Source organism: Camelus ferus, chromosome 29 (genome assembly GCF_009834535.1).
Source record: "Camelus ferus isolate YT-003-E chromosome 29, BCGSAC_Cfer_1.0, whole genome shotgun sequence".
Lineage (NCBI taxonomy): Eukaryota > Metazoa > Chordata > Mammalia > Artiodactyla > Camelidae > Camelus > Camelus ferus.
The window spans coordinates 19,860,569-19,876,863 of NC_045724.1; the positions used below are offsets into that span (position 1 = coordinate 19,860,569).

The 16,295-nt window shown below is 38.5% G+C and overlaps 1 long non-coding RNA gene across 1 annotated transcript in view; it reads right to left on the bottom strand.

The window, feature by feature from the left end:
- Window positions 1–11,626: 11,626 nt before the first annotated feature.
- Window positions 11,627–16,295, bottom strand: part of LOC116660514 — a 117,652-nt gene continuing 112,983 nt past the window's right edge. Inside the window, exon 4 of the long non-coding RNA XR_004316087.1 lies at window positions 11,627–12,235. This is a non-coding gene — a long non-coding RNA (uncharacterized LOC116660514). The remainder of the gene's footprint in view (window positions 12,236–16,295) is intronic.

Here is a 16,295-nt window from a genome sequence, read left to right on the forward strand (position 1 = left end):
CAGGCCAAGTGGACTTTTTCATTAATTTTTAGAAAAGCAAATCTATTTGTCCTCTTGGCTTCAAGCTGCAAACCACTTAGAATTGTGAAAACTTCCGTGTGTAATGGAATGAAAATTTTGACTCAGCTTGCAGAAGTATTTGTACCGGAAACGCGCTGAAGAAGCCTGATAATTTTAGCTAATTTTTTTAAAAAGACGCCATCAAGAATAAGCACATAAATCCAAGATATCTTTGGAACTTTTCCTGCTCACCCCTGTGCCTACCTCTGGCAAGAAGATGCCCTTGCACTCACCCAGAGCTGAAACCACAGGAACATCAGTGGGTTCAGCTCATCCTCTTCTAAACCACACATAATAACTGAGCTGCCCCCTTTGTGCATATTTACCCCCTCCTTCCTCTGAATAACTTCAAGGGGTTTCTTTATGCCTCCTGGTAGGCAAACCACCCCAGATTGATGAGTCTCTGTCCATCCTTAGGAAGCCCAGCAAAACAGACATGTCCCTCCTCTCTCTGCTGGCCACGGTTGGTCTAAATCTGTGAGAGACAGGCTCTTGCAGGCTTCTGAAGTGAAAGAATGGGTTTTGTGAGTAAACCCAATCAGAAAGATCAAGATATCTCCTTTTGGAAGAAAGATGAAGTCATATTGCAACAGAAATCTGCCTCTAAAAAAGCTATTTCTAAAAAATCTGTTCAATATGTATCAAAGAATCAAATTACACCCATCTGGAGAGACGCATGTGAAAAAAAAACTGCATTAAACAGCAAACCACATCTATAGAGCTTCTTGCAGCAAACAAAGAAGTGCTGGGGGTATCAACAGGCAGGGCCTCTTTTGATTAAAAAAGTACTTAAAAGAAGATGACAAATCAAGCTCTTAGCCTTTCTGGCTCTTTTCATAAGGTGAGGACGGTGGGGGAGTGGGGGGCTGCTGCATACAGGAGAAAAATCATTTTCAGCGGCTGGTGGATGGCTGTGAGTGAGAGCAGATTGCCATGCAGAAATGATCTATGGGCCGGGGATTACACCCCCTTTTGCTCTCACAAGGACTGATTGCATGGCCCGCAGCTGGAGCTAACCCAGATATCTGTTTAATTAAATAGGAGCTGTCATTCTGTTGCATTACATCAAAGCCCGGGAAGGTGACACGGAGGTGAGATGGCAAATGTAAATTTTTAGTCCTTCATTTCTTACATAGTGAAGGGATAAAAATTCTGGTTTCTGCAGGGTTTGTGTGTGTGTGTGTGTGTGTGTGTGTGTGTGTATGTGTCTGTGTGAGAAAAGAATAGAAATATAATTGAGACATCTGTGACTATTTCATTTTCCGTCAGGATCATCCTTTCTAAAATCATATGTTTTTCTAGGGCAGGATGTTTGGGAGGATAAATCTAAAAAGCTACCAGTGAGGCAGTACTTTCCTTCAAGAAAAATCCACTGAGCGTCCCCTATAGTAATGGCATCACAGGGAATATAATGGACCCAGCCAAGAAGATTTGCTAAAAAGAATATACCAAGAGCACCGTTTACATTGTTGAGCAATTTTGGGTAACAGAATATTTATCATACTTGCTCTTTGGAGTTCAGATAGTTATCAAAACCATTACCTGAATGAATGTGTTTATATTTACATTCAAACAAACAAAAGATTATTTTTAAAATATTGATTTTGTTCTTTTAATGAAATTATCTTAATAAAAGACCAAGCATAGTTTACTGAATTGGCTTTAACATGACATACACACATTAAATACATCAAATGGAGACTTGTACAAATATGATTCTGATATTAACTATCTTCCCACGAAGTGATTATAAAAACCCTTCCCCAGGTATGGTGAAGAGAACTCTTTCTGTTACAGAATTTTTTCTAAGAGACTCTCCTTTTGCTTCCATGTTCCCCGATCTCCATGCCGCGTGCATTCTGTACCATTTGTGATGGAGTCATCACTTCCATATGACAAGGTCTTTATTATTAGCTTGGGAAGATGCTCCAATTCTGTCTGTGTTTGCTCAAATTTCTGACTAAGTTTAGAGTCCTCAGGAACTGCAGTAATAGCAGATCTGTGCCATGACTACAATTTAGAAGGTTAACTTCCCTTTAATGTACTCTGCAAAATGGCCTCTCTATTGGACTGACCCCCCCTAAGGGTCTCTGTTTGCACTACACTGTAGCTCTTAGCTTCTTTCTCTAATCTGAATGTTGTAATCACCACTATATTCTAACAATGAGTAGAAATTCTTCTTCCTGGTTTTATTGGGGAAAGGAAAACACAAAAACTGGGCTAAATCCAGAACAAAACCTCACGCGGCCGGTAGTTATCTGCTACCTACCTGTCTCCTGAAATAGTTGAGAGTGTACGTTCTAACGCCCACAGGCCTATGTTCATTTCCAGGCCATTCACTAGCTGTGTGACCTTGGGCAAGTCACTTAACCCTGCTGAACCTCAGTTTCTTCATTTGCAAAATAGGGGTGACAGTAGCTACAATCACTGGGGAAGAAAGAGAGAAACAGCAGGTCTGTAACTCAGTTCCTCCTTCCTTCAGAGATTGCCTTCAACATACAAACTTTTTTAATAGTTGAAAGACAACAGGAGGGGCTATTAGCATTAATTCTCCCCTAAATTCATATCTAATATGGCTTTTAGGAGAATATACTTGGTCTATGTAGATTTTGTATCATAAATTGATCTGTAAATTATAGGCTTATGAGTCACAGCTCCACTGGAGAACAGAAATTTGGTAACAAACATGGACTGGGTCATTAACGTGGAGCTGTGTGATGAAGGAGACACAAAAACAGGGGCACCCTGAAAATACGCAGCTTTCTTGGGCTCACTTGTACTTCACGCATAGTGATTTTCTGTTAAAAAGCCAGAGTGTAACTCAGTCCAGGAAAAGGAAGCTCCATCTCAGAGTTCAGGGTCTCCTGGATACTGGTTCTGTGTCAGTGATGGTTGCTTCTGTCTTGTTTCTTTCACTGGTCATTTGTAAAGCTCTGTGTTGGGTAAGGCTTGTGTTTAATGTGATTCTGTTTGGGTCGGTGCATTTCCTCATAGGGGTGTTGCAAGGAGTAAGTGAGTTGATTCATGAAAAGCTCTTAGAATGGGGTCTAGCAAAAACATGCAACCCAAGTGTCATCTATGAACAGTATTATAGTTTAATGATTTCATGAAACAGTGTTACGTGGGTTACTCTGGATGCTGGGTTTGAGTGTTGGAGAAGCCAGTGGTCTCTTCCCACAGCTAATTTAGATTAAGGAGAAAGGCACACCGAACAACAATCTCACAAACAGGTGCTTTGCAGGATTTTTCATGTTATTTCTTCGCTGTCTTTGGTCTCAACTATTCATGTTCGTTTATTATTACTTTATTACCAATTATATGCATGATGCTAGTCTCAGATGATGGTATCTGAAATTAGCTTGGTGAGTGAAAATGAAGTGGCAGGGACGTGTTCAGGAGATGTTTAGGAGATTAAGCCCACAGAAATGTAGACATCCCAGATACCAAAGTGTACCATGTTGTATTGTGCTTTGCAGACATCTTCTGTTTCACAAATTGAGGTTTGTGGCAATCCTGCATTATCAGATAATGATTTAACATTTTTTTAGCAATAACGTATTTTTGTTTTTATTTATTTTTAATGGAGGTACTGAGGATTAAATCCAGGACCTCGAGCATGCTAAGCATGTGCTCCACTCTCCTCACCACAATAAAGTATATTTAAATTAAGGAATGCACATTGTTTTTTAAGACATAATGCTAGTGCAGACTTAACAGACTACAGTATAGTGTACACCATAACTTTTATATGTATTCTGGGAAACCAAAAAATTCGTGTGACTCACTTTATTGCAATACATGATCTGGAACTAAACCTGCAATGTCTCCAAGGTACGTCTGTACAGAATGAGTCCAAACAGTTTCATACTTTATGATATAAACTGTGTCACATTTAAAATTTTTTCAAATTAAATAAAAACTAAGTGAAAACCCCAGAAGCCTTGCTGGCAAGAAGTTTATTATCACACTGTTGGGTTTCCCTGGATCACTGAAGGACCCCAGGTCTTACACAGGCACTGGTGAGGTGCATGAGTCAGCTACATCCCAGTGGGGAATTTGGCGTTGCCATGGCTACCTGAGCTCCCTACTGCAGCAGCAGGTGTTTGCTAAGTCCAGCGCGCCTCGCTCCTGCTCTGGAAGGTCCTGAGGAAGCCATCCTCCCTACTCCGCCGGACCCCTCAGCCCCCAGCACACACAGGGCCTGGAACGTTCAGCTGTAGGTACTCTTATTCTTTTCTGAAGTCTTGACAATTAAAACATGCTTGGCCTGAGTGAATTTAGGCATCTGGCCTTCGAGGAGCATGCAAACACTACCCTTTTGCTAATCCCAGGCAGCCACCCAGGGAGCTGGCCGCTTTCCTTTGCCAATCCGCGAAACACAAAGGGTGTGTTCAGTAATCTCCTTCGACAGAGAGCTTGCTTTCCTTTCAGGAAGCCTCCAGTCATTGAAGATATATACAAACATACAAAGGCTTTTCCTCTCCTTGAAGTGGAAGGGTGGAGGAACATTCTTCTTTCTGAACCTCCCCATTTCTACTGCCACTTATCCCAAAGACAAAAGATGATTCTAGAAAAGTAAGTGGCAACCACATTGTCGAGGGCTTTGTAATGGCATATTTAAAAGTTCAGACTTTTCTTTTTCCGTAGGGAATGGGAAAATATTATAAATATTTTTACTATATTTTTTAATTGGAGACAAAATCAGATTTGTATTCCAGAGAGTTGGTTCCAGGAAAACCTTGCAGGAGATATTGTCAGACAGTAGCATCTGAGTCAAAGAAACACATCAGAGGCTACTGCGGCTGTCCTAATGAGACACTTACTCAGTGTCTCCTGTGTACCAGAAACCACGCTAGGTGCTTGGCACATGCAGCAATCACGGTGGTTGAGAGTGGGGCTGCTGAATGGCTCTGGAGCCAGTTTGCCTTCATTCAAATCCTGACTCCTCCCTTACTAGCTTAGTGAATTTATAACAGTTACTCAACTTACCTGTGTCACAGTTTCTTATCTATAAAATGATGACAATAAGAGACATATATTGGGACCATTGTAAAGACTAAATATCAGAGCACATCGAAAGCACTAGATATACGGTACTTATTTTTGTCTATTTTATCCAAGTAACATCCCTTGAGGTAAAAATAATTATTCTCACTTTTCAAACAAGAAAACTGAGTCTCACAAAGGTTATATGCTTTGCTTAAGTCCCAGAAAGGAGTCAGGAAGAGATGGAGCTGGTCCTTGAGCCCAGTTCCCTTTGATGTTAAAGTTCATGATGTTCTCCTGTCACTGTCTCTTTTTGGAGGCTGCATGTGAGGCACTGGTCTGGGAGTAAGGAGGAGCTAATGAACTTCAGCATCATTAGGAGGACGGAATCTATAGGAAGAGAGTTGGCTTCTGCACTCACTCAAGGAATGAAAGGGAGAAAGCTCGAAGTTTAAGAGATCTTTCTGCAGCATAACATGCTCTCTCTAAATCAAAGCTGGGTAGTTCTGCACATAGACTGCCTGGATACAGGCCAGGGACTACGTTATCTGTTTCTGATGCATTTTGTCAATCTTGGGTTTACACAGTTATCAGAGATCACACAACTGCAGGGCACAGCATGTACTCTTAGGAAGGAACACTATGTCATCCATCACGCTCAGGCTTTGATCTAATAGAAGCTGGGCCAAATGCATTCCTGAACTTAGTGATCCGGGACCAGAACAAAGTCTGTTCCCAGATTACTCCAAGAATTGTGCTCGTAACCCACCTACAAGTTTTATCCACCTTGACTTCAACAAAATGAAATGTCTGTGAGTGTCAGATCTGGGAAAACAATGGAGTAAATATTTTTGGAAAGGGTGGTCTCCCGTTGTTCCTTAAAAATGAGATAATGTAATTAATGCCACAGTCATGATGTGCCCAAAACCAGCAGACAAGACCTTCAGACAGGGAGTTATTAGATACTTGCGCACTGGAAGTTGCCAGTAGAAGTTGCCCCAGTTAGCATAAGTCACCGCCCATCAAGATCTGATTCTAAGCTTTGCCCCTCCAAAAGATTAATGTTATTAATTTTTCGGGTTATAGGAAACAGATTCTTGCTGATCAAATTGAAAGAAAACAAGACACGATAACACTACCTTTAAAAATCAATTTGTGCCCTCTAGTTTCTTATTCTGATATATTTTCATATTGATTTTTCTCCATTCTAATTTTCCCTTGACTTTTTTCTTCCTCCCTCCCTTTTTTCTTTCCTTCCTTCCTTCCTCTTAAAAATATGTAATTAGAAAGAATTATTTCTATTGAAAGGAGAATATGTTGTAATCTAAATTCCAGTATTTTTCCTAATATATTTAACTTTCTAATTTCACAATGTATACAATGAGGGCAAAGTAACAAAGCGTGTTCAGACAATAGGACTAACGGGAGACTAAAATACCCCCTTCCGATAAATGAAATTCCACTGTACAGAGTCATGAGTTGCTGTGTGATTTCTTCAGCAACAAAATGTGAAACTCTAAACACTAGTACTGAAGGCTATTTAGGGTAGTCCTGAACCTGAGTTTAAAATTTTAGGAATGAGACAAATGGAAGTAAACTATATAAGGAAATGTGACTAATATAATTAAATGTGATTAGGCTGACCAGTTTCCATATTTAATTTGGATATAGAAATCTGAAATCCAAAATATAAACCTACAGTACATCTAAAATAGAAATAAGAAAGAATATTACAACACTGCATGAACTCATCCATTCATTCAAAAACATTTATTGAACATCCACTTGATGTCTGCCTTGGTCCTGGGATTTATAGCAGGTAAAGAATTTCTGCCCTTGTGAAATTTGCATTCTAGTCTGAATGCTATTTTTGTGGGGGAAAAGTTTGTCTTGCTATGTCCAATGATATGATATGTTGGTTTTCTGAAATAACTTCTTTTTCAATACTTCAACAAATGCTTAAATGTTAAATATTTTAAATAATGCAAAATATTTAATTCCTTTCTTAACTATATGGCCAATCAGATGGGAAGACTTTTAAAACAGATGCTTGGGTGTTCCTATGGATAGAAGAAAATTGACAAGGAAACACTTTGGAAAAGTGATGAAGATTAGAAGAAGAAAGCAGAGCATGCCTTTGAGAGACAGAAAAGTCACTAGCATGAAAATGGCTTACCAGAATACTGTCCTTAATGTTTTTTCAAGTTCATCAATTCAACATTTTCTTTATGATTTAAGTTCTTAAATTTTGTGCTGGATCTTCAGTTAAATCCAAGAAGTGTAAAATTCTTAGAGAGTATTTCTGACCACAGATGATACTAAAATTGTCTTTTCATAAAATAATAAAATAGTCAAGCTTATAATTAGAATGTCCCATCTAAGCAGTAACGATGCTTCTTTAGCATGGTCTTCTGCTTTGCTGAAGTTCTACATCTTTTTAGCCCACCGTGAAAAGATGTTATGTCTCACTTGACATTTTCTTCATGTTTTCAAACCACTCAAGTTTTGAAAAAATAAGTAGCATTGTAAAATAGTCACTTCATTGGAGGGGAAGTGTTTTGAGCACACCAAAATAAAGTTTCATAATGAAAAAGACCTGAAATATGAAATAATGCCTGTGCAGTTTAGAATGTGAATGGACTGGACAGGAAAATTCTGTAAAACACTGTGCTTTTAGCAAAGTCCTCTGATGCATTGTGGGAGCTCAGATAATGAAAAATAGCAAATAAGGATAATATTCACAAATTCACAGTAACTCTATGGTATTTTCACACCCAGAGTCTGCTAAACTACACAGGAATTTAGAACCATATTTAGAAAGGAAAATACAAATCAAATGTATTCCTCTCACGTCTGTTTATACTTACTGGTTCTGGTCAAGATCTTTTCTCTCTTAAAAAGTTGCAAGGCTTCATTATTTGGTTCACATTACTTACAGAAAATTAAACCAACATAATCTTATTAGTTATATTTTAGCTGTTTTAAATGATTAAATCCCGAGTTTCCTTTATTTTCAAGAAAAAAGGCAAAAAAGACACAACCTGAGTTTATTTTGTAAAAAGAAGTAATTGCTATTCTTGAAGAGATGGTTGATCAGCAGCTATTCAATTTAATAGATTAACAAACATTAACTGAAAGATAATGCTTATCATCTGCCTAGTTTAGCATCACACAATCTAGTGCAAGTGGTCTTTAAAAACACTCTGGCCACCCATTCACTTCATTGTGTGTGGGGTTGTATTTGGCTTCCAGGAAACAACGCGCACTATTAGGAGAGTCAGCGGAGGTCACTGCCAGAAGTAGAGCCGGAGGTCAAAGACCGCAACTCACCTAGACAGAGCCAGGCACTCTGTCATTTTAATAGCTCACTAATTCCAAAAAGTTTTAACACTTATGGCCTTGAAGCTTAATTACTCTCATTTATCTTCCTAATAAATGATGCCAGAGCTTAGAAATGGAAGAGATTTACCCATGGTAAGTCAATAAATGAATTCGGGGGCATGACTGTATTGGAACACCAGACCTGTGTATGACTTGGGTCATCCTGATGCCAAAGTAGTCAGGAAGTGAAACACTCAACCCGAAATCACTGTACCTGTCAGATGACTACCACCTTTTCAACTGATGTTTTGATAGAGTTGGCTGAGACTACACCATTTGCCACAATGAAATTTCAGTCTCTAAATAAACATACACAGAGATGACTAAAATGAATCAATCAGTAAAATAATTCCAAGATTGAGAGGTGCATACAGATTTGAGTTTCACTGCTTCTATTGAAATTTAATAGAAACAAATACAAAAATGGAAAAGAACGAGCAGTTAATAGAGATCCTAAAATCAAAAATAGATTAAGTGGAATGAGCTTTAGAGATTATTTAGATCAATGACCAGCTCAAGTCAAGGGGAAAAAAGTCCAAGGAACAAGAGAGATTTGTTCTGCTTGGAAATACAACCGGGTGCTGTAGAATATGAAAATACTCACTTTGTAAACTAATGTGAGGCTCTGTTCTTTCTTAAAAACTGTTAGTTCATTAAAATCATAGTGAAATATCAAAATGCTTATTAATATTAAACTCACATTGGAAACATCTTCTGCCCAGATACTCAAGTTTTTCTCTTAATCATGTTTCTGTTTTCAGCCGCTAGAGAAAAATACACATGTACATATGGTGAGCATTAGTTTGAAGTGGTCTGTTAGTTTTTGTTAAGTCCTTTCATTAAATTCCTTGGATGGATTCCTATCCAGCTTATCCTACCAAATCTAAAGTTTACTCAGGTGTTGACAGTGAAGAATTTCAAAAATGAGTCAATAGGCTCATGAGCGGTCACTAGAACCGGATTGTAAGACCAGTCAGCGGACTGTTCTCTGTGGAGGCTGGAGGAGGAAAACACCAAGAGAAGAATGAAAAACCGTGAGAACAATGGTGGCAAAAAGGCGCACCAGAAAGTTGTCCTTGGTAAGCATTTTACCGAGCTCTGAAAACCCAGATTCTAGCACAGAGCCTGGAATGTTTTGCCGATGGCTAATACTAGTTACATTTATTAAACATTTTCTCAGTTATGCACTTTTCTCAGAGCTTCGCATACATGAACTCATTGAATCGTTACTACCGCCTCATTAGGTAGAAACTGCTATTATCTCCACTTTACAGATAAAAAGATGGAGGCAAAGTCAGATTCTACCTATTCCCCAAGATTTACTGTTGCTCTCTGTTGTTGTTTGCTTGTTTAGTGATTTTTGTTAACTAATTTTGTAAATGTTCTTTGTCATGTGTGGACACTGATACCTCTGTTCCACTTGCTTAGTGGTCAGCTAAAGATTGGAAAAGAATTTCCTTAAGTATTTTGAATCAAAAAAATTTCTTTTTGCAGAAGGTCTCAGGGTTTATTGAGGTACGCATTCAACGTTTCTCCAAGCAGGGTACGATTCTGCCTTAGACTTCTCTGTCTTCTTGTGCAGAATCTCAAGGTTAGCCAGAGGTAAGAGCTTCGGGTCTTCTTAGGTCTTTTCATCTGCACACAGCCCTGGGCATGTGTGCAGCCTTCTAAGTTCTCAGAAATATTTCAGAGCCTTTCACAGTTGTTACTTCTAAAAGCACCTCATTCTCTAGCCTTTCCTTCCAAGCTTTCTGATAAGTCTATTTTTTTTTTCCTCCAACAGTTGTCTATTGCCTTAGACAAGAGGAACTAAAGCATTTATCTGTAAATGTTTTCAACCAATGCACCGACTTCATCCCCTTACTCCTACCCACCACACATTGCAGCTTTAGCACTGGGTATGTTCTTAGGTGAGATAAAGACTAGTCTTTTGAGCCAGACTAGTCAAAACAAAAAATAACAATTCTTTGCAAGTAAGGTCCATTCTTCTCTCTCCAGCACCAGTGCTGGGAATGTAGGCTATTATTTTCAAGTCTGAGGGAGCTAGGATGAGACTAGAGTAAATTAAAATGCCACAAAGCTCATTGATCTTACCAAGAATTAGCCATTTTCTTGAATAAGCACTCCTTGGATTGCTGCAAGCTTTAATTAATTTCTAAAGTTTAAAAATAGTTGAGTCTACCAATTTTCCAGTTTTGCTGTTGTTGCTGTTATAAAAGGTGGACTTTTGGAGTTCCTAACTTCACCATTTATATTGATATCACTCGAAAACTGTCTCTTTTATAACCGTACTTATAATTTTGTTTTTTTTTTCTTCTGAAGAGGATCCCCCAAATTACGTAAGCATAAAAATCCCCATAAAACCTGAATGTGTCCTTATATATGACAATGAGCAATTGTGAATGGAGTCTTTTAGAGGCAGTATTATAGAAGGGAGAGAACATTTTGAGATCAGGGGAATCAAGAGGAATTTAAAGTAAGCATGGAGCAATTACATTTTCACGGGTAGAGATGGAGAGGTGGTGTAGAAAAGCTGAAAAAATATTCCAAGCCAAAAAACAACGAAGCAGAAAATTTAGATTACGGGAAAGCTGATATCGTATTTGGGGAAAAGAAATGGGTTCACTTCAACTTAGGTGAAGAACGTCTGGAGAGTGGTGAGGGGGATAAGGCTGACGAGGTAGGTTAAGGCCTCAAATGCCCAGATTAGAGGGTTATATAACAAGTTGCACTATAAAAAATAATATTTTTTTCACCCTACATCTTCTTTTACCCCCAGGTTAGAACCTCACAGTCTATTCTGTAAATAGCAGTGTGATTTATCCTGGCATGTGTATCTGTTGTGATCTGCAAGCCATGTCTTACTCAGTATTCTGTACCCTTAAATAACACAGTTGTGAGTAACTTATAAAACCTTATTGAACCTAAACACAATTTTAAAACTCTGTATGTCTGGAGGAGATCACATTTCAGAGGCTCACTCATCACCCCTCTGGATAAACTTTTAAGTGTTGGGATCCTGATTCTGGAATCAAAATAGAACATGACTAGGAAAGAAGAAAGAGGGGTGTGTGTGTGTGTGTGTGTCACAAAGAGAAAGAGAGAGAGAGAATTAGAGGAAGCAATAGAGATAATTACTCAGCGCCAAAAGGAAACACAAAATTCTAAAGTCTAATTTTTGGAACTGGTGAGGCTTTATAATAGCAATTCACTTCTAATCATCCTCAAATAATAAATGAATAGAACAGTCAATGCTATTAGAATAATTTATTATTCATCAAGAATAATAAATGAGGGGAATAGGTTGTTATTCAAATTTCTCTAAAAATAGCAAAGAAGGAGAAGTACTATTGTTTTCCAGTCTGTCAGCAACTTGTGCAGTGGCGGTAGGATTGCAGGGACACTGGGGTTGACAGACGGGGCAATGGAGCCAAATATGCTTACAGCCAGTGCCTCTGGCTTGGCTAGACACCAAAGTCAGCTGAAACAATGATGAAGCCTCCCTGTTATTCCAACTCCAAAAAGCAAAAGACCTTCCTGCTTTACTAATGTTTTCCCCAATGGGTTGCCTTCTTCCTCTCATTAATCTTTAGTTTATGAACTCTATTGGCAAGAGGCACACAAATCATCCACAAGTCACACACAGAGGTAGATGGTGTTGACGGCTCCTGGACACACAGGGCTGTTCATTCATTGGCAGTGGCTCTGAGTCAGCATCCGGCTCTACATCACTAGTTTAGCCACACGATGCAGATGTGACGCAGATGTGGTTTGGTTGTATTCTTCCTCCGTCACTCCTTTCCAAATCCTATCAATGAAAATAAGAAGTGGGGATGAGCACTGGGGCACAAAAGCTGGGCATGGGAAGAAAGGGTAACGATTCTGGACCAGCCTCCCATCAGGTCACCTACAGGTCTTGAATTGCCATTAGCACCATTAACGGGCTGTTGGTGGCAGCCTGCTAGTGTTGTTGAGCACCAAGCTGAAGCCCCAGGAAAGAGCTATACTGAATTCTTCCCTTGCTATCACTCGTGAAGATCCTGAGAATTCACACAATCTGGGGGGACTGTGTCAAGACAAACCAGCATCCATTCCCCTCTTGCAACTTGGCTTTACTAGTGGGGTTAGATCTTTAGGCCAAATTCCATCAATATTGATGGTGGGTTTCCTGCTGTGGCTCAGTTGTGTCTTTCTACAACTCAATCTGATGGGCTGGAGCACCCCAGCCAATCATTTTTTTTTTTTAATAATTAAACTTCCCATAGGGCTAATGAAGTTCTAAATCAAGATCTAAACATTTTTTTACACCCAATAGGCTCCTCCAAGCAGTGTAATTCAGTAGATCTAATTTATGGGAAAGGCATACCACCCAGCTCTCTCTAGCAACATCCAAGATCCAAATGGCAGGAGATTTGTTAGGGGTAGGGAGTTGACAGTTTAAGGCAACTCCAAATGTCTTGTTCCGGAAGTGAAGCTTCTATATGGCTTGTACTAGCTTAAACTATCTGTGGTTGAACATTTTTAAAAGTAGTTGAGTTCATCTTTCTAGCACAAAGGGGTAGGACTGTCAGGTAAAATACAGAGTGCCCAATTCAATTTAAAATTTAGGTAAACAATAAGTAATTGTTAGTATAAGTATGTCCCCAATATTGCATGAAGCAATGTTTATTCATTGTCTATTTGGAATTCAAATTTAACTTAGTGTCCTATATTTTAATTTGCTAAATCTGGCAATCCTAGAAAGGGGATTATATCACACAAATAATTTGCTCAATGGTGGAAGAAATTTTGCTTTATATATATGATTAGAAGCCCTTCATGGATATGTGTACCTTGTGGAATTACTCATGAACTTGTTATTAAACATGTGAAAAGGCAATGCTCTAAAGTCTCTTAAACTGTTATTAACATGTGACTCATACTGTGAATAAAACACCAATAAATATGTATTATGCTAAAATAAATAGCATACACAAATGGTTCCAAACACAATATCATTTGATTCCTAATGCCATAATCAAATGGTTTCATGCAAATGAAATGGCTCTGGTAGTTATCAGTGTAATAATGTTGTGAAACAGCCCTACTGTCAGGTAACCTTATCTTTTATGCACTTTTCAAAATGCCTAAAATGTCACACTAAAGAACTTCTGGAATTAAATAATGCCCTGCTATTTCTGAGGTGAGATGCCTGCTGAGTTTAAATCATTAAAAAAATAAAGAAACGCTGGTAATTTTTCTGCAAAATTAGGTAGTTAGTTATCTAATTCCATGAAAGAAATACATTAACATATTTTAGGTTAAACTAAACCTTTTGGTAAATGTTTAGCTACGACAATCAATATTTCCAAATAAAATGATCATTCGAAGGGTAAGTCAAAAGTTGAGCTGCAGAGGCTGAATCTCTCTGTATAAATATTCAGAAGCTCTTAAAATAAACTCAGAGTAACCACTGCTCACTGAAGAGTTTTCTACTCTTTGTTTATTCATCAATACTGACATTTTTTCTGTCAGGCTCTAACTTCTTGAATCTCTTACCCACTTCATTCCCCATCTGGGGCCATTTGGTATCTTCTTGCTAGGTACACCCATGTCAGTCTCTAGCACTATAATCCCAATCTAAGGCAAAGGAAAATTAAGAAAATCTGGCCAATACTTGGTGATTTTGCATCTTATCACCATCATGGCCTGTCCCTTCCTGATCTTGTGCTTCAGTAACAGTAATCATGACTTGGTTGTGCTCCAAGATATGAAATCCACAGTAGGTTGTCCACCTGCACCCTACAAATTTCCAACATTCAAAGTGATCTTTTCTACCCAATTACCTCTTCCCTTATTTAAACAAAGTTTCTGTAATTTAGAGTAAGACAATACAATTACATGGTAAAGGGAAGTCCCAGCATAGTAACAGAAAGGGGGAGTTTTTCCTCATTACAATACTAATGTATTGGCCAGTTGAAATCTTGATACATATAGGAGAGGGAACCTAGGTTAAAAAGGATAATATGAAAGTAAATCAAGTGAGTGCAGTTGGGTACAGAGGAAGAGAAAGAAGAGAGAAAACTACTGTGTGGAGCTCAGAGCACTTTGAGGTTGGAATTTATGTTGAAAGCTTGGAAGGCTTTGAGATAATGGGATTCCACTGAATGTGCAAGAAGAAAGCACCAAAGACAGTTTTTCTCTTTTACACATTTTTGCCTTGAACTAGCTGATTTTGCTCATAATTATGAGTTACATTTTCCTCCTTCTTTGCAATTATAGTACTTATTAAAATTAGATGCTAAATATTATAAGTGTTACAATGTCTGTTCAGATTTTCTTGTTTTCTTTTTGTTGTCTGGATTTTGGGTCTGGATTCGGTTGTGTTTCTTTAAGGAGTATTAAGATATTTCTGACAGGGCATGCATTTATTTATTGATTAGCTTGAAACTTTTAAGGCTTGTTTTCAAGCTTTCTTTTGGCAAGTAGCCTTTCCTCATGGACTAGTCTGGCACTACTCCTAAGGCATGACCTTCACGGGGCTTTACTTGAGTACACATGGTGTTCAAGGAGGTCTCTCCACTTTGGTTGGTCAGGACAACATGTTCAGTCTCGAGTATTTTTCTAGCTCATAGCTCTCAAGTAGTTATTTTTCCCCTGAGATTTGTTGTTTCCACAGCTTCAGGGAGTCTCATCTTATACATGTCACGGTTTAGTATACAGTAGAAGACTCCAACAGTATCCACGTTTAGGTGTTTCAAACTCTTCATCTTATACTCTTTCATGCAAATTCTAGTCATCTGTGCCTCCTCAATCTTTGATCTACCTCTTCAGCTTAGAAGCCTTCGTTCATCTATTCAGAAAATATTGATTGTCCGCCTACTATATGCCAGGTATACCATTCTAGATGCATGCAAATATTAATTGCAAAAAACATACAAACCCCCTAATTTTAGAGGGAGATTACATTTGCATATGTGGGAGACAATCCATAGAATAAAAACAAAATAAACAAATAATAAAAAATTTAAGTCATGTGTCAGAAGATGACAAGCAGCTCTATAGAAAACAAAATCGAGCAGGTGACAAGGCATCAGGATACAGGAAGTTGCAATTTTAAGTAGGTGGTCAGGGTAGACCTCATTAAAAATAAGCGGAAGGATTTAGCATGTGAATCTCTAAGAAGAAAGCTGAAGGAACAGAGGCGTGTTCTTGGAGTTCTGAAGGGTTGGCAGAGTCACCGTGTCTGGAACTGAGTGAGCTATGTGAGGCCCCAGTTATCCATTATAAGGAATTTGGCTTCTAGTCTGAGTAAAACAGAGAGCCACTGCAGGATTTTTAGCAGATGAATGATATAATTTGATTTACATTTTAAAAGCACCATTCTTGCTGCTCTGTTGTAAATGAACAGTAGAGGCACAAACAGGGAGAAACCCAGTTAAAAGGCTCTTGCAGACCAATGGACAAGGCTGGTAGCAATGGAGACAGCAAAAAGTGGTCAGATTCTGAATAAATATTTTCAAGGTAAAGGACATAGAATCTTATAAAACAATGACTGTGAGCATGAAAGAGAGATAAAGAGGAATCTTAGACAATTGGAAGGTTTTGGGTTGAGAAACAGAAGGAGTAGAACTGCCCTCTGATGAGATAGAGAGGGCTACGGATAAGGCAGACTAGTGGGAAGAAAATCATGAGTTGAGTTTTAGATTGAAATAGTAGATTCCCAATAGATATTCAAATGAAGATATCAAAGGAGCAGGAGAATATAGGGGTCTGGATTTCAGGGAAAAAATGTCTGAGCAGGAGAAATAAACCTGGGAGTTACGTGCATAGAAATTATATTTAAGAACACGAGATTCAATGCTATCATGAGGGTAAGACTGCAGGTG